The sequence below is a fragment of the Polistes canadensis genome, unplaced genomic scaffold (genome assembly GCF_001313835.1).
Source record: "Polistes canadensis isolate GaletaPanama2010 unplaced genomic scaffold, ASM131383v1 scaffold_7, whole genome shotgun sequence".
NCBI lineage: Eukaryota > Metazoa > Arthropoda > Insecta > Hymenoptera > Vespidae > Polistes > Polistes canadensis.
In genome coordinates, this window is record NW_014569554.1 from 1,656,237 (window position 1) to 1,675,729 (window position 19,493).

Below are 19,493 nucleotides of genomic sequence, written 5' to 3' on the forward strand. Positions count from 1 at the left end.
CTCGTGTCGGAAGGTAGTTTAATTCGTTTTTTTTTTTTTTATTTTTTTTTTCAAATTAAAATGTAACAGTTGGTCGATGTACAATAGGAATATTGTTTCGTGCGTGGGTAGATGTTAGATTTGTGTTACGGTAATGCGTAAATACATAACTTCGGTTTATGTTTAAAAAGCATACATATTTCGGTAAATAAAAATAATTATAAACAAAGCGTTTGTGTGCTTGGATAAAATATTAGTGCTCTGATCCCCCTCCTCCCCCTCGCTCTCTCTACTTCCTTTCTATGGATATCGAAATACAACGATTTCTAGCGTATTTATATTGGAATTTATTTGCCTTTTTTCATTGTAGAACAATGAAGAAAAAAATGTAATCTATAGATTTGTGTTGATTGTGGCCTACCTAACGCTGCTGCTGCTGCTGCAGCTGCTGCTATTATCGCTCAACTTCAATTTTGTGTTCGTATCCATTATCTTCATAATATTTTATTTCATGTTTTTTTTTCCTTTTCATTTAATTTATATATTTATTATATTGCATTTTTTTATTTTATATTTTTATTTTTCTCCCTTGACGCTTTTGTTTGTTTGTTTGTTTTTTTTTTGTTGTTGAAATATTCATTGGAAACTCATACCGAACGTCAAAACGCACAAGTCCAGTACGGATTGTTCAGAAAAGGAACGTCAATTCCGAGATTGGTCGATGGTCGAAGTGACAAAATGGATAGCGCGACATCGTAAAACAACGGACTTTGGTCGTCGCGGAATAAAGCAGATTGGACGCGCGAGTTGCGGCGTTGATTTACGATTGAAAAAAAAAAAAAGAAACAACAACAACAAAAAAGTAGTATCCCGGCTCGTTCGCCAGGATTTTCACTAAAAATCACGTCGTAACAAATCGGACGGACGTTTCTGTCCGTCAAACGAATTGTAAGACTAAATGGTTTTCGATGAAGACACGCACACGTGCTATAACAAATGATAATTATTACATATATATATATATATATAATATATTAAAAAATTCGTAATTTCTTTCCCCCTTTTTTGTTCATATTAAAACAAAAAAGAAAAGAAACAAAAATTTGTTCAAATTCGTCAAACACTTATCGAATTTTATTTCCTACTTTTTTTTTTTTTTTTATTTGCGTTATATTATCTCGCCTGAATATATTATTTTTTTCACAATATAAATATAAAATATAATTGTATGTACAATAGAGTATATGACTCGCGGGGGTCTCTTCTCTATTTCTTGATAGTTTAAAGCAGTGCTTATTGTCGTTATTGTGCAAACACCGGAATGACAATGGTCCGGTTAATATACATTATCGGTAAGCTAACACGCGTGTTTCTACATAGAAGGAGTAGTATTAGAGAGAGAGAGAGAGAGAGATAGTCCAGTTGGGTCTCCAGCGTTCCATACTCGTGTCCGTATCTCGTTAACGATCTCGTGGTCGTATATCGGCGTTCGCGGTGGTTTGGTTTAGTGCCTCCGGGGAAACGTAGCTCTCACGCGTGTCATGTCGAATCGACTGGTACGGCTAGGTGAACTACCGAGAGTTCCGATTTTAGGGACACCGAGATAGAGATAGAGATAGAGATAGAGAGAGAGAGAGAGAGAGAAAGAGAGAACTAGAGACCAATATTTATTAGTCACTTCGACTAAATCAATGCGTAATTAAAGAAAATAATTCTTAAAAAATGTTAAACCCTTCAATCTGTTAATATAATAATATAATCGATTAATTATAAAATATATTTTATTATATCGAACAATATCATGTATGTTAATCAATCGACACGTCCTCATTAAAATATATTATAAGAGTACATATTTTCAATATGTGATCTTATATTATTATTTCTAAATATTCTATCAAAAAGAATAAGTAGTACACTCGCGTACTTTTGTATTAAAATAATCAAATGAAATAAATGTCAAGTATCATTAACGTAGGAAATAAAATAACAAAGTAGATACGATCTTGGCGAAGTGGAGGATGTGTGTGAGGGGTGGGGGTTATGATGGATATATAAAGGGAAATTCCTCTTCTCTGATATTATAACCGACATCTAGATATATCGAAAATTCCTAATAATTATTAATTAGTTGTGTGCAACAAGAACGACGACACGGGGCTCTCGAAAGCTTGCTTTGCTGAGCTGTTGCTGCTGCTTCTGCTGCTGCTACTGGTACACAGCCATTGGATTTAGTGATAAGAGGGATAGATTGGAAATTCCGTGGCGTTGATACGTGAAGGTAAAACCCGACACCAACCCAACCGACCCCTCGCCCCCCCTGCCCCCCCCCACTCCCACCACTTCATTCCCTCGTCTCCTCTTTGCTAGGGATATCTTGGAATATTCGGATACGGTTCGCGGGCGTGAATTATGCGCAAGGATGGGGCCGAGTATGTGAAACGATCCCGAGGACCTCGAACACCGTCCATTATCGATATCGAAGCGAACGACGACAACTAGGTGGACCGATAGTGCTACTCGATGGGAGCCTAAATTTTGCCAAGTCGCGATAATACGGCCATTAATCCTACACGACTGCGTCGTTACGTTGTCGTCATCCTACTCCAACATCAACCCCTTCACGTGTACTATAACCCTTTAACCTCTTCTCGTAATATATATCATAATATATATATGTAATAGATAAAGTATCGGTAAAGATAATTTTTTATGTTTAGAAATGAAATATATAGATATAATAAATGATCCTTCGATCGAATGAACGAACGAACTAACGATTATTTTTAATCACCTTTATCTGTGTGTATTTACACAGGTGTTCCTGTTATTATGTTAGTAATTTTTCAACGCGATGTGCTACTTTAGAAATAGGTCAAAAGTGAGATGATGCAACGTCGAGGACTGTTTTCAAACGATAGAATCGTTACTTGCTTTCTACTCCCATGATTCTTTTGATATAAAAGGATTCTGATAGAAAATGAAAGGTAAATTGTATTATTAAATAATGCAAATTGGATAATTCGTAGTAGTTGAATGATCTCGAAGAAAAATAATAAAACGTTTGAATTGTATTCGAAAATAAGGGGTTTGTTGCGATATAACGCAACTAATAAATGTACAAGTATGTTGGAACGTTTTTTTATGATCTTTTTTACGACGACTATCTCAGGATTATCATCCACTGTTATTACAGTTACAAGAAAGAAAATAATAAGCGAAGGATGACGTCCTTAAAACTTGAAAAAACTTTAAGTTCCGAGAGGTGGTAGTCGTTGACAGCGTCAACTTTTTCTTTGAGTCCCTTTTTACAAAAAAAAAGAAAAAACGAACATAAAAAAGAAAGAAAGAAAGAAAGAAAGAAAGAAACAAACAAATAGTAAAGAAAAGTTAAGATCTAACGAATGCGCTTTCGCGTAGATTTTTTATCGGTAAAAAAAATATTTAAAACATATTGAAAAAGTCCAGATATATATACTCCAGAAATTGTGTCGTCATACGATAGGAAGAAATGGTTTATTTAAATAAAAATAATGGTATATACATATTGAGAACTTATTTCTCTCGAAAGTATTTGAAAATCTTTTATCATTCATGTTTTTATTTCTCTCCTTCTTTCTTCCATTCTTTCTTTCTTCCTTTCTTTCTTTCTTTATTTCTTTCGATTCGTATCGAACATATCAGCCATACCATCTCGACGGATTACCGTCAAGAGCATCGAACTGAAACGACAGTAAGAAAAAAAAGAAAGTAGTCGAGATCCAAAGTAAAAGGATTTTCTACTGGATACTACTACTCCTTCTGAGTACAAGAGAGAAAGAAAGAGAGAGAAAGAGAGAAATAAAAGACATTTTCAATAGAAATGGAAGAGAATTTTTAATGACGGAGTTTCGTGTTCAATAAATACAAATAACCGTTCTAGTTTTAAACGATACTCCTGAACAATCAAGAACTAAAGATAAGAAGAAGGAAGGGGAAGGGGATTGTTCTAGAGATCATTCTCAGTATTACGAATATACTTCTACGAGTTGCGAATGAAGATATCAGGTAGTTGAATTCAACGTAGACATGAGTTGTCTTATTCTTGTCATCGAAGATAAGATTGAAATGTCGATGATAGTAAGAATATTCAGAAGATAAGAATGGGTGTCTTCCAAAGGGACACAATTGAGCTGAGTTTGATCAGGATAAAAAGTAGAAAAGAGATGATTTTGCGAAAAATACTATGAATGTCCGAGGAAAGATTAACCTTGTAAAAAACGAAACGAAAGAAAGATGGGGAAACGTGAAATGATCGTACCGAATAAAATCCATTGGTTTTTTTTTCTTTTTTTCTTTTTTCTCTCTCTCACACACACACACACTCTCTCTCTTTTTTTTACATTTTTATTTAACAGGCAAATTCGTTTTTTCAGTTAAATAAATTTGTGCGAAGTATCCCGGACGTATAAATGACGCGAAAGAAAAAATATAAAAATGGAACAAACTAATATATTGACTCGCGTCAAATAGAAACTAACAAAAAGAAAAAAAGTGTGGATTTAAAAAGTGCAATCAAAGGGTGGATTATAAAATCGTTCGTATTTAGTTAAAAATAAATAACTAAAATATAAATAAAATCGAACGAGGAGAAAAAGAAAAAACAAAGGAAAGAAATAATAAAAGAAAGAACGAATGAAAGAAATAAAGAAATAGAAGAATCATGTAATAGTTGGTGGTAGTCCACAGGTGTGTCGTAGTAGTGCAACGTTTAACCTGAACGTGAAACGCCATTACATAGAGAGTTTATGGCGGGTGGGCTACTCGTCGTGTAACTCCACCATATCCCCGACTAACATGAGAACAACGACAAAATATAACACACCGTGTCGTTATAATTAGGCTACCCATTATGTTTACCCCGTCCATTAACGTCATTAATTCGACGAGCACAGTTTCACCTGTTCCTAAGCTAACGTTAAATCGCCATAATCCTTTCCTCTTCTCTCCTACTCTCTTTTTCTCTCTCTCTCTCTCTTTCATAGTTTCCCTAGCATGGCTTTAGTAATGTCTCGCTCAACTCAACCAACTCTCCTTTCGATCAATAATTTCACTAGCATTGAATACACCACTTTTAGAGGGTTATGGAAAACGATAAAGGGACCACCTACTACTACCAGCTAAATGATTCTACTCTAAATGGATTAAATAATGAGATAGATTAAACCATTTTCTACATTTCGTAATACGTATACATATTTATGGGTAATGATATCGTTGATCAAAAATGCTATTGTTTTTCTTTTCTTCTGTTTTTTTATTTTCTTTTTTTTTTTTTTGAGGGAAAAGAAAAATTTTCATTTAATAGCACTAGAGCTTTAAATAAAGCTATATTTGTAGGTAATACAATGCAGTATTTTTTCAAGGAAAATGAGTAAAGGAAAAGTAGAGAAAGGTAATTCATCTAAACAAACGTTAATGTGTTTAAGCAAGTAAGAGAAAATGAGATATGCGCAGAGAAAAGAAAAGAAAAGAAAAGTAAGGAAAAGTAAAGAAAAGTAAAAAGAGAAAAAATAGAGGAAAAACGAGAAAAATAAAAGAGAGAAAGAAAGAGAAAGAGAAAGAGAGAGAGAGAGAGACTGTAAAAAAAAAAAGAAATCGCGAGGGGCCTAATATATTTTCATGAAATTTTTAAACTCATGGCATGAGCACGCGATATCACGAGACGGAAGAAAAAGAGTCTTTCACACAGAAAAAGTAGTCATAAAGAGCCTCTTAAATATTTAACGAGTTTTAATGGCCGTGCACTGTCTCTCGTATGGCTGCTAGGAAATTATGAGGAAAGTCGAACAACGTTTTAACGTCTATTAACGATTACCAGTTTCTTTTGGCACGCGAGCAAAGCAGCTAGCTTTATTCCTTTACGAAATGTTTTTCCGGACGATTAACAGCGATGCCCGCGTCAAGTCAAGGCAACAAATTGCGAAGCTTTAGCTGAACACACCGCCGATTATGCCAAACATTTAGAGCATCGCACAGTAATAGTAGTAGTAGTAATAGTAGTTGTTACGTTTACCATCGACCCTGCCAAGTTTGGAAAAACTTTTCAATAAATTTTCACAACAATTCGCATACCTATCAAATATTTCTCGTCATTTTATTAATCGTTTTCTCGTTAACGATCGTTAATTCATCGTTAACGACGTTGTCGAACTTAGGGTTATTAAAACGACGTAAAAAGTGAAACGAAATAAGTGTCATTGTCAAACGTGTAAGATCTTCTTACACGTTGAAAAGAAAAATAAAAAGATAATGAAAAATAAATGTAAGTATCTTCTCGCGATTCTTTTTGTTATTCATGAGAATAATATTATTGAGAAAATTCATGGAAAACTAGAGGGTTCGAATAAATACACCGTACGAGATATCGTAATCATTTGCTTTTACATTTTCAAATGGTGGTAAATATAAAATTCCTTTATCTTCTCATTTTAATTCGTTTTACTTTTTCTTTTTCTTTTTGTTCTCTCTCCCTCTCTCTATCTCTATCTCTCTCTCTCTCTCTCTCTCATTCTTAACCGGAGAGAATATTTACTCTGGACTACGAATATAAAAAGGATGAAAAAAAAAAGAAAAAAAGGAAAAAGAAATAATAAAAAGAACGTAATTTTCCGGAACGTATGTCGTTACCATCGGCGGAATTCACGGCATCTTCTCAAACAACGACTATAGTTTCTTTCTTCTCCCACCATCGGTTCCGCTTATTTCGACCTTTTGCGAGAAGAAAATTCACGCGTCGCAATGTTTTCCCGTGGCTTTTATGTGTAATCCCGTTATCGTGTCGTTTCTACATTGCCGAGCTCTCTTTCCATCTTTTTTCCAACTCTGTCGCGTTGTATCCTCCGTTTATTCTTTCCTCTCTCTTTTTCATCTCTATTTCTTTCCTTTCTTTCCTTCCTTCCTTCTCTCTTTTTCTCTTTTTCTTTTTTTTTTTTTTATTATTTTTTAATATTTTTTTTTTGCCCAGTTTTTTCTCGTCCGAATCACACGCAGAGAAACACACGAATTTCATCCCTCTGTTTCCCCCTCTCAGTCTCTCTCTCTCTCTCTCTCTCTCTTTTTTTCGCCCTCTGTCTCTCATTCTTCGTCGTATGTTTCACCCGAGTATTTTTTTGTTTTGTTTTCCACGAAAAATGATATTCCGGGGCAAAATTTTCTCTACGTAGGTGGGTATATTTGTGAAAATATAGCGAGTATACTCTGAAATACATGCAAAAATACACGTACGTGTATATAGAAATACAAGAATGGAAAAGAAAAGCGTGATATCTTTTTATTTCTTTTATAACTTTATTCTTTTCGAATCACATAAACGCTCGTAATTTCGAAAATGTCAAGGAGTACCGTTACCGTTACTTTTACCGAATGATGAATCGCGTCTAACGTAAGCACTAAACGTGTTTGCCACTGTGTAAATTCGATTTTCATTTAAAACAGCCGAAGTTACATTTCCACCTCGATTTCTTTTCGAAGATTTCCCGATGATAAATTACACTTTTTTTCTACCGAGCGTATATTCTAAAACCATCGTAGGTAGATTTACTCCTTGCGAAATGATTCAAAGTTTTCCTAAGTCGTTTTGTTTAACAGAACATTGCCAAGAGTATTCAATTTCGATCTACGATTGCACATCTAAATCATTTCTTTTTCGTTTCGTCTAATTTACGATAGTCACGATATTTTCATGATTAAATTTATGGAATATTTTTCTAAATGTGTATAATAATATTTAAGGGAGAATGATTCGTTTTAAAACATGGAATTAATTAAAATACAGGGCCGACGTTGTTGTATATTTTATATTCATTATTTTTATATTATATTTTCAAAATTAATATTATATATATAAATATATTCTTTCGTTACTTAACGATCCATATAATATGAGATTATTATTTATGTTCAAGAGAAAAAAGTTTTTCCTATTACAAAAATGAATAATAAATTATCAAATATTTCTAATCTAATAAATTATATTAGCCTGATTCTGTTATTATTATAAAAAATATTTTTGCGGATTTAGAGATAAGTTTCGATTTCGATCACAGATGATAAATTATTAGAGATTACCACGCGTTAATAGGAATTACGCATTAATGTCGTTTGGTGGCTTTTAATTTGATTGAAAATGAAATAAAATGAAATGAAATTAGTTGCTCGGGAACGAACCAACAAGTTTCGTATATTTGACATCATTTAAAATAGACGTATCAACCGGGGGGAACGGTTCCATGAACTTTTATTTAAAAGGACATATAATTAATAAACGTCAATTAAGCTTTCAATAATTGTCACTCGAATTTTATGAATAAAATTCAACGTTACAATGAATAATATCCCAATGTTCAACAAATACATATAACACTAGAACTATTAAAATCAGTTAAAATCACTGGTTCGATTATAAAACAGAGCTTTCATTAATTTTTCTTTATATTAACAATCGAGAATTGAATAAAAATTTTCTAAATAAAATGAATCAAGTCATTTTGATTAAATTAGTTTGAATTTTGAGATAATTCTAACCACCAAGATCGATACCTTTTTGATTAAAACAGTCAAATTGTTATCTTTCATCAAATATTAAATAGGAATTCACTTACACCTAATAAAACGGGGTAGTCAAACGATGCACCGTATGACTTATTTCATATCCGTTGAAATAGATATTCTCATAACGCAGCGAACAGGGTAGCATCCAATTGCGATAGTTATAGTTCGTTAGACGAGATAATCCCTAAGGTCTCTCTTTGGAGATTTCATAGAGAAGTATCTCTCTCTCTCTCTCTCTCTATCTATCTATCCTTCTCTTTCTCTTTTCCTTTTGCTTTATCCATTGAAACGTGTTGGTAGAAGTATCTCTCCATTCCATCGTAGTGGATGCTCACAAATGCCGAGTTTGTCCCGAGAGTTCTACGATTTAATATACGAGCGTGTCGCCTTGATATTCAGTGGACAGATATTAGCATGTAGAGCACCCCATAGAACTTAGTTTCACGATGGATATGCCTTTGTACGTTGGCAAAGTAGTCCTAGTCTTGGTCGAAAGTCGATGATCAGACCCTTGTTTCCTTTAACGTTTTACTCAAAGAACCAACCGAACCACTTCGGTCATTTACTTACAAGTTCATTTATTTATATCTATGGTGTTTAACTATTGTATTATCATTTGACAAAATATGATTCGATACATGAAATTTATTCGTACACTTCTTGTTCTTTTAATTTTGATTTCCTTTTGTTTTTCGTTTTTGATATACTCTTATCATTATTATTAGATTTGAAGACAATCCAAATTTTCGCGCCATTATTATTAACATAATTTATAGGCGGCTCGCGGTACACACCGGGTACGACTATTAAGGTAGGCCGAGTACTTCAACGCGAATCCTAAAGTTACTAAATATAGGACAAACTCGGCACGCAAACAAGATCCGTATCCTTGATAACACTCGAGGCCAAAGCCTTCCTCCAGTTCCACCTTATGGGAACCACTTCCTTCTACTATGTTCCATGCGGAACTATCGTGCCTAATACCAGAAAATTAACGTCTCCATTTGGAATTCCGTTTTAGGATCGACACGGACTTATGTTAGCTATTGGTGGTGATGGTGGTGGTGGTAATGGTGGTGGTGATGGTCCTCTTTTCCTCTCCGAAATATCTAGATGGAGGAAAGGTTCGCAAATCAAAAGTAATAAGTTCTGTTGTACGGTTCATGAAACCATAATCCAACATCACGAAACTCTCTTAGGACAAAAGAGTTTCGGGTTCGTGTTGAGAATTCAACGAGAGAAAATCGTTCCTTTTACTTTCACCCCGACACACCCCTTCACCCTGCCTCCCCCGCCATCACCCCATCAGCCCATAACCACCACTTCGTCGTCGTATTATGCAAGTCCAAGAAAACCACGATTCGAAAACCCAACTTACTTTTTATCAGCATTTTCTTCGGTCACGTTTTAAAAACAACTTCTCGCGTACCCTCGATTCCTTTTCACGTGTCGGCACAAATAAAATATAATATAATATAATAAAGAAAAAAAAAGAAGAAGCAAAAACTATAGAAAAATGTCGACATATATTTTACGTAGTACAATAATAATAATAATCATCATCGAAGAATATACCATGTAGATAATAAAAATAGAACATATCGATGGTATCAAAAAATTCAATTTCCCGAAACTTTTTCAACGCGAAACAAAAACATCAAACTAGCAACAAACAAAATTAATGAAAAAGTAAAAAATATAAATCGAGCTATTTTCGATATATAACGTCAAGAGTAAGAGAGAGTAATAAAAAACAAAAAAAAAAAAAACAGGAAAAAACCTTGAAAAGACTGCAACGAGTGCAGCCACACCGTCCCCCCCCCCCTCTCCACCCCGTCCTCCTACCCATTTCCATTTCTCTCTTTCTTTTTTCTCCCCTAACTATCAGTTAATCGGCTGTTTTCGATAAGAGCGTAACAGGAATGCAAACGCATACCCGCGAATTGGCTATCGTTCGTGGTTTACGTCGGGATTAATTGAAAACCTTTTATTCCGAGCTTTTTTCTCATCGTGTGACAGCCATGAGCAACTTTCAGACGGGGTTGGGTTTGGTTGGGTTGGGTTCGAGGCTGGTTTTTTCGCGGATCGTTCGTCGCGAATCGAACGGATTTACGAGACGAAGCCATCGGCATACTAACCGACGCGTTATAAAACGTGAACTGCGAGATATATTTTTTTGTTCTTTTTTTTCTCTTCCTCTCTCTCTCTCTCTCTCTCTTTCTCTCTCTCTCTTTCTTTTTCTTTTATGTTTCTTCCTGTATTATATACATATATATACACATTTCGATCTTCAAAATAATATTCGTTTCGTTTGTATTATTTGTACAATCTAACCAATTTATTTTCGGAATAATTTTACTACGAAATAATGTTGAATATTTTTACATTACTTTTCTCAATTTTTATATTATTATTTTTACTCGTACACATATTTGTTTAATATTTATGAGATTTTAAAATGAAAAAGAAGTAAAAAAAAAAAACAAAAAAAAACATAAAATCACGTAGGGGAAATATTGTATCAGAAAATTTGTCTGATAAATGCGTAAAATTACGCGGGATTATCAATGACGTGCTTCAACAAATCCATAAATTTGCTATATATTCTATAGAAAAAGGGTGAAAATATTAATACTACTGTCTCTCTCTATCTATCTATCTATCTCTGTTATTTTTAAAATTAGTCGGATTGTAATTTAATCGAACGCACTGTGATAGCTTTTCGCTTAATAACTGTAGCCAAAACTGACCCCCTTATAAATCGTTTTGTGAAAATCCGAAGCGTGATTTTCTCTTTCTCTTTCACATCCACTTTTGATGATGAACGAACAGAGTGATGGATTCGGATAAGAGCGCTTTGAATATTCGAAAGTGGAACCATTCGAAGGACTTCGATCCCCATCGAATCCGAAACGAGAATCGTGCACGAGCTGGAAGATTAAGCGAGCCTCGAGAGAATTGTTTGAGCGGTTAATGAGATTCTTCCAATGAGGACAACATTAAAACGATTCAATTTCGACGGTGAATGTCAATTCGAAAAGAAATTTTTCAATCTACGTTTTCTTTTTTTCTTTCTTTTTTTTTTTTTTTTTTATTTTCGTTCATTTTAATAAGAAATAATAGAAATCTTCATTTATTACGATCATTTGCATTTCAACCCTTGCGTATATATATTATACTTATACGTTAGTAATTAAATATGATATATTATATCCTTTTGTTCGAAATATTAAATCATATTTTATTTTTACTGCGTGCACAGAGACGAGTGGGGTGCAGTGTAATACGAGATATAATTATAAAAATTGTACAATTTCTAAACTAACGAATATATAATTTACAGATAGGATGAAAATGATATTGAAATTATTCAAAGTACATTTAAATATGGCATGTGATGTAAATACAAGAAGAAAATGTTTTCCTTCCTTTTTCTAATCGTTTACGTTCGAACATCAAAGTGTTTTTCGAAACATTTGCAGGAATATTTGTGGTGTTTCAGAGAGGGAAGGAAAAATTGGTGGTGTAGGAAGGACGTTTCCCTTTCCAATTTCTAACTATTTCATATTCAAAGGCTGCTCGTATGATATTCAACGCTGAGACATTAGCATGTAAAGGGTGTACCAAGAGAAATGAAAAGAGAGAGAGAGAGAGAGAGAGAGAGAGAGAGAGAGAGAAAGCGAGAGAAAGATAGTGGTTGTGCTCGGTTATTCGTACGTAGCTGTAATAATCCCATTAGAACGCAGGTGAAGGGTGAATGCAGGGTAAAACAAGGGTGAGTAGACGGCCTGCGGCCATCATGCCGCTTTTGCAACCATATATATACAATCGGGAGTAACTAGCAGAATCAACAGGGAATGTTAATCGTCATACTCTTTGCTCGAGAGTAAATCTCGATGTTTTTTCTACCTCGTTGAAACTTTTTTAAACGATGATAAATGAACTAATATGTAGGTATATTATATAGAATATTTATATGCGCATTGTAAAGCGCGCATACATATTATATATATGTATATTATTATATTTAGATTTTAATTTATATACAGGATGTGTTGTGACTGGTGATACAAGTTAACAGAGAGGACGATTCTATAATACATGAAAAATTAAGTCAAAAATAGTAAAATTAAATTTATTCATATATGGTTTCGTGTTTTCGAGTAAAATAAGTTGGAAAATTTGTCAAGCGCGTGTACACCCTGGATAAGAAACCCTGTATATTTACATATATAATAGATAATAAATATATAATATATATATATTTAATTTATTTTAAAAATGTTTTTATTTTTCTAATTAATATATAAATTTAATTCACACATAGATTTGCAAAAACCGCATAGACTTATTGATCCCAAATTTAATATATTATATGAATAATTATTAAGTTATAAATCTATCTGTGTCAGATAATAATAAAAATGTCATTGATGTGAGAATGAAAAGTGAAAAAAATGGATAAAAATAAATTCCAAATGATTCGCATAAGTACCGTTAATCCATTTAACGATAAATATTCATAGAAGTACCTACTTCCATCGAAAAGTAGGATTATCGAAAAGACCTTATTTCTTAGATTACTGGCAATAAACTGAGAGATCTAGTTTATTTGATCCTTCCTTCCGCATTAAGGTCAGATTATTCGTAAGGAGGTTGTGTAAGAGATCTCTCACGGTGGGTTTGGAATGATAAAAACGATTCCGACTTTTTCGATTCGATTTTGACGAAGACTTTAAGGCGTCGGGTGCGGTTAGAAAATGGAGATTCATGAAATTTATGGTTTTCATTTCTTGGCCGAAGTCGGACGTGTTGCATGGGCCGTACGTGAGAGAAATATTCTCATCGGTCAAACGACCACGACCATAACGACTACGAGTATGGCAAACGGTGGTGTTCTTAAGAGATTCAACGCTGGCACACATGATTCAGAACTATATATATATATATATATATAAGTTCGTATTTCTGAATAACACGAATTTTAGTTTTGTTCCTCGTGATAAGGAGAAAAAGAATAAGAAAATAGAAAGACTGATGATATCTTTGGTATCGAAGAAAGTGAGAAAAAAGCATATGGGGAAAGGAAAAAATGCTGTGAGTAAACGTGCCTTTGTACTATGTTACTCACTCGTTTCTTTTATCTACGCTTTCTTCGCACAGTCTGTAGATAAAGTAGAAAAGAAAGAAAGAAAGGAAAGAAAGAATGAGAAAAAAAAAAAAATAATAAAAAGAGGAAAAAAGAGAGAGAGAGAAACGATGAACCTTTTGTTTGTGGTTTTTAAGGGAAGATATAAGAGGGAAAAAGAGAGAGTGAAAGAAAGAAATGGTCGAAACAAAAGTTTTATTTCGTACGCCCCCGTACACAACGATGAACTGAGTCTTTCAACATTTCACTTTGCGAGTACCATTCCGAGAAACAAAAAAGGAGACATACCCACGGAGTCTCTTTATTTTTTCCACGAGAATCTTGTAAATCTCTTTAAATTACTCCCCCTTTATTTATTTTACTCTTTCCGTAATTTGTCGAATCTTTAACTTCCGTTTTTGTAACAATTATCAAAAGTGTTGTATCAAAGTAACCCGACAATACGAAAATTTTGTATCAAACCTTTTGATTTCATTTATTATTTCATTTAAATAGAATTTTTGACCATTTGAAAAAAAAAGTTTTGTATTATTAATTAACCCTTTTCATTCTTACCCCTGTCTATAGTTGAAAATGTTGTTCGGAAATGTAGTCCCCCATAACAAGAATATCAGGAATTAATCAGCATCGTTAATAGTGATTATCATAATTGCATATCTTGATCAAGAATCAACTGTAGCGTTATATTCTTAAAAAATATTATGTAATATTAAATAAGAAAATTCCGCAAAAATAGGCTGTTGGTATATCCGTAAATTGCATAAATATATGCATCGCATAGTGAAACCATAATCTCACGGTCGAGAAAACTGTCAGACAGAGAAAATATACGTGCGGTCAGTTGTTCCGGAAAGAAAGGATTAATTTAAGGAAAATATTTAAATTTGTTTTCTTTTTTTTTTCATTCATTCATTAATTCAACAACAAAATTAAACAACAGTCAAGCCAACAACAAACACTTACAAAATAAATAATCAAATGAACACGTTGAATATTTTTAATCCAATTGAAATTAATAAAAATAATTATTCTAAATCAAATATATCTGAAAATTATTCTTAAAAAATATATATCAAAAATTCTAATCTAACACGTAGAGAATGGATCTCTTTTGAAATATTCCGATCTATCTAAAGAGAAAAAGGAAAAGAAATAAGATAGAGAAAAAGGTTGTTGAAATATTTCGAGCTATCGGACCACCTTCGGTGCACGTGGAAGCAAAGTTGAGTTGAATTGGGTCGGTGGTGCTCTTTCAACGATCGATTCCGAGATAGCCAAAGCTTCATTCTGTCAAAGGAAGTTCAAAGTTCATCGCGCGTCCGTGTTCTGAAGACAAGACTATCGCTGGAACATAATCAACGTAGTTCCCGGAATCAATCGACGTTATACTACCCACTATTCTCCTAGGAGACAAGGATAATGCTAGCCTACTCTAACTTTCTATTCTATTCTTTTAACAAGATGTTACCTCTCTCTCTTTCTATCTCTGTATTCTCTCTTACTCTTTCATTAACTTTTTTATCCTAAGGTTTTACGTCTAAGGTCTCAAATAGATATCGTATTTTATTCCATTTCACCGTGTAAACTGTCGTGGTAGAAACTGAAATGAGAAAAGTATTTCGTTGTCTTCGTTTCATTCTCGCCAAATGTTTCAAAAATGTCCTAATGTTTATCCAGTTATTTGACTGAAATGTTATTATGCCGGTTCGTGTATAAATTAGCTTTCTAAAATGGTGTCCCATATAAATGAGATGCAATTGAATAACACTATTTAAAAAAAAGAAAAATAATACACACACACATTTATATATTCTTAAATGTATATTACAAATATTGAAGTTAATCGATCATGAAAAAGATAAAAATAATCTATTTAGACATTTATATAATTTTTGAAATTAACATAACGCGTGTTAATAAATTACTGACGAATGTATTTTAAGCGAATAGTTAAGAGATTGGAATAGAGATAGGGTGACAGTGAGATGGGTTAAAAAAGGATAGACAATAAAACGCAAATTCCTTCGGGAGATCGTTGGAAACGTAAAAGCGATTGCCTAGGTTTCTGAAAAGAAAAGCAAGCTTCGTTTATTTTTGTTTCCAGTATCGTAGGAGAAAAGAGACCAAGCTTGAAAAGAAAGAAGAGGAGTAGGAGGAAGAAGAGGAGGAGGAAGAAGAAGAAGAAGAAGAAGGTTATTATCCGTTGCAAAGCGTTAAGGGTGATGGAAGGAAGTGAATATAGTGGGGGTAGGTCTTCTCATCGTAGCGAAAAATTTCTCATAAAAGGATGAGAGAAAGAGATAGATAGATAAAGAAACCATGTTACAAAGTAGTCAATCTTTATTTTTCTTTTTTTTTTCTTTATCTTCTTCTTCATCTCCCCTTCTTCTTCTCATATGCGAAAAAGCCGAAGTTCGTGTTTCAGAAAACTTTCAACTTCGAAATCCTTAGTAACGGAAGTAACTACGTGGACGAGGTTTTTATTTCCTGTGATGCAAGTTAAAAGAAAACGCAAAATATAATATGGTTACGATGAAACACAACGGATGTCCGGATGAAAAATAAATTGAAAATGGTTTTTCTTCGATAATAAGATACGAATGAAGAAACGCAATAGGGATAGATTAATTTCTCGAGTAAATGATTATCGTTGAATCAAGATTTATTGATTAAAGAAAATTAATATATACATTTCCCTTTATATATAAGAAATATTAGTGATAGTATAATCGTGTATGGGGAAAAAGAAATATTTATATTAATAATTTGGTCTTGAAATTTTGTTGTTATAGTATTTTCATTCCTTTTTTTATTTTTTTTTTTTTTTTATTTTCTTCTTCCTTCTTTTATTTCTTTTCCTCTTTTTGTTTCTCACGTATATAAAACGAAGGAAAAGAAAAATATTGTTCCTACTTTGAGGGAATGTTATTGTACGATGTTAGATGCTAGTAGTCGGCAAACCCCTCGTTCGATCGAAACACCGTGATAAAAGCGTAAAAGGTAAAATGTACGGGGAAAAGTGGTCGTCGTAGTTTTTTGTTCACAGCCCTGCTGTTATATAGACAGATGTAAACATCTCGTAATAGCCATTTGAAATTGGCAACGTGTGAGTAAAATCAATTGGCGAATACCAAAAGGTTTTTACAAGAATATTTTTCATCGTGATGATGAGGTTTCCATTAGGTACAAAGAGAAACATATTATTTACGATGTTTCCCGATGCTTTTATTTCGTAATGTTCGCTTAAGATGTGGAAGAAAATATAAGGGTCTTTAAATGGAACCCAGTGAAACAATTTCATTAACACGAACGCCATTCTAAGTGTGTTGTATATTTTCATTTCTACATTGAACACAAAGTAATATTACTTTTAATTAATTTATCATAGAGTGTATAACCCTAATTACGTCGCTATTATCGACCAGGTACCGATCGGTTAATTAAACGAACGTGTATTTTCATTTAATTTATTTTTAAAGGATAAAATATGAAAGTTTGGTACCAGTAAGATGGAAAATATTCTACGTAAATGGATCTACGAGTAGAGTAAATTCTCACTATTCACAATTCTATGTTCGTTTCTCATCTTTATAATTTTACTTCGTCTATTCGTAAGATGAATAAAAATAAACGAGGCTTGTCTGGAAAAAAAAGACAATTTAGTTTGTAGGATTCTCTCTTTCTTTCTCTCTCTCTTTCTCTCTCTCTCTCTCTCTCTCTCTTGGTGAGTTTTCTTGGGTGAAATCGTGCATAAAAGAAACGGATGATAAACAATGCTCATCTTACGTGCAGGAATGAATACAGATAGCTCAGCAAGCAATTTTCTACTAGCGCGTGAGTAGAATAAATTAACCGGAGAATATGAAACAGTATTGTTTCCGAGTATCGATGTAATGGAGAGCTTCCATTAAGTTCTAAACAAAATGATACAAAGAAACAGAAGGAGAAAGAAATAGTAAAGGTTGCTGCTATTATTCCAATTTTCACATTTGTGATTTCTTTGTCCTGTAATAAACTATGTTGGTTCGTAAGCTTTCAGATAACTTATCACACCAAGGGATAACCCCATACCCAAGAGATTACTAAATTTATTCTCCCTCGTAATTAGTCGATCAAAAACGTTGTGATAATGTATCGAGATAATATAGGTTACAACGATATAATATTCCTGAAATTAGCGATCATATTTAAAGGACAAATATTCGAAAAGTTAATAATAATTAAAACCTCTTTTCGAAATATTTATTCGAACCTTTATTTCCACCAAACTTGTTTCTAATTAATTCAACAAAATATAAAATAGTTTCGTTTAATGTTTCGTAAATATTATACAAAATTTAGTATATATATATCTGTGTGTGTGTGTGTGTGTGTATTAATCGAAAACCTTTGTAGTCCCTTATTTAAAACAAACTTCAAGGAAGAATCTTATATTGATGGTGGAATATTTTGGAAAGGTCTTAGAAGGAAGCATTTTCGATTCCTTTCAAGGTACCTTAAGGCTATCAAGGAAAACTTTCGGAGAAGTTCTAGTCCAAGCGAACGGAGACAATGAATCGTAATTAAGGTAAAGATGAACCTTACGATATAAGCCTTGCCACCTTGGAAAGGCCCTCAAGCTACTGGTATTCCTTGGTTACGTTCTAGCGCCAGATAGTTACATCTAACTGATGATAAACGGCCTTACGAAATCGATGGTTTGTCTCTGTGTACGTATACGGTAGTATATGTAAGCGTTCGTACGTGACCGACTTTGGTCAAATTTACGAGATAACTCTTGTGGAAGGCGATACGCGACTCGTTAAACGATCAACGAACTCTCGGAGTAATTAAATTTGAATTGTTAATACATGGCTTTTAATTAATGAGAATTATGTTCGGGCAACGAGCCAGATATTTTAGGAAAAAAATGTTACCCATTTCCTTTGTGTCATTTTTTTTCTTCTTCTTCTTTTTCTATAAAGTCAATGTAAAAATGATTTAAACGAACAAGATGTTTTATTTTTCGTTAATAATTTACGTCGAACACATTTTGATCATATTAAACGCGTTAATTAAAATTATTTACTTTTTTTTTACAATTTGTGGCGTAGAAATTGTATTATCGCGAAAAATCATTTTCATTAAAAGATATATTTTCCTTCTTTCAAGAGGAATCATGTTTAAATTGAAAGTGCTTCACAATAGATTTATCTTACGATGAATTTCAACTGACACTAAGTTTGATGATTAGAAGATGAAGTTGGAAATTGCTAGAAAGACTCTCCTCGCCATTCTCTCTCTAGCATCGAGTTTAATGTAATTTTAGAATTCATAAGAGACAAGCCACGATGATGCTCTTATGACATCTTAGAAAGACATACTGGGAGAGAACGAGAGAAAGAGAGAGAGAGAGAGAGAAAGATAGAGATAGAGAGAGTGAAGGAGTTAATATAAATGTGTGTCTATATGTGTGTGTGTGTGTGTGTGAGAGAGAAAGAGAATTAATACGAATTTTCAGTAGGTTGCTTTAGCATCTCTAGCCGCTTCTAACTTTTGATACTATACCTCGGAGGGCAGTATCGTTATTACTGGTAGTCCTACGAAACAATGAATATCTCGTGTTACCTTCTTCTTCAAGGTGGTGCCAAGGATAATAGGTTGAAAGCATTGCAAAACAATGAGACCCAATCGTATTATATTTTGAACGAATTCGAGAAAGGTGTATTTTCTTAATACCACTACAAGTAATATTATCGATCCATAGAAAATAACGTATAACGACTTGACGCAT

At 33.3% G+C, this 19,493-nt stretch overlaps 1 protein-coding gene across 3 annotated transcripts in view; it reads left to right on the forward strand.

Moving 5' to 3' along the window:
- The window catches only part of LOC106790840, a 165,261-nt gene that overhangs the window by 89,554 nt on the left and 56,214 nt on the right, over positions 1-19,493 (forward strand). Inside the window, exon 1 of one of the 3 annotated variants that reach the window (XM_014756055.1) lies at positions 15,582-15,967. The exons of the other annotated variants lie outside the window; for them this stretch is intronic. The gene's annotated coding sequence lies outside the window, so the exon portion shown is untranslated. Of the gene's footprint in view, positions 1-15,581; positions 15,968-19,493 lie in introns of those variants that run through there. 3 annotated transcript variants of the gene reach the window in all.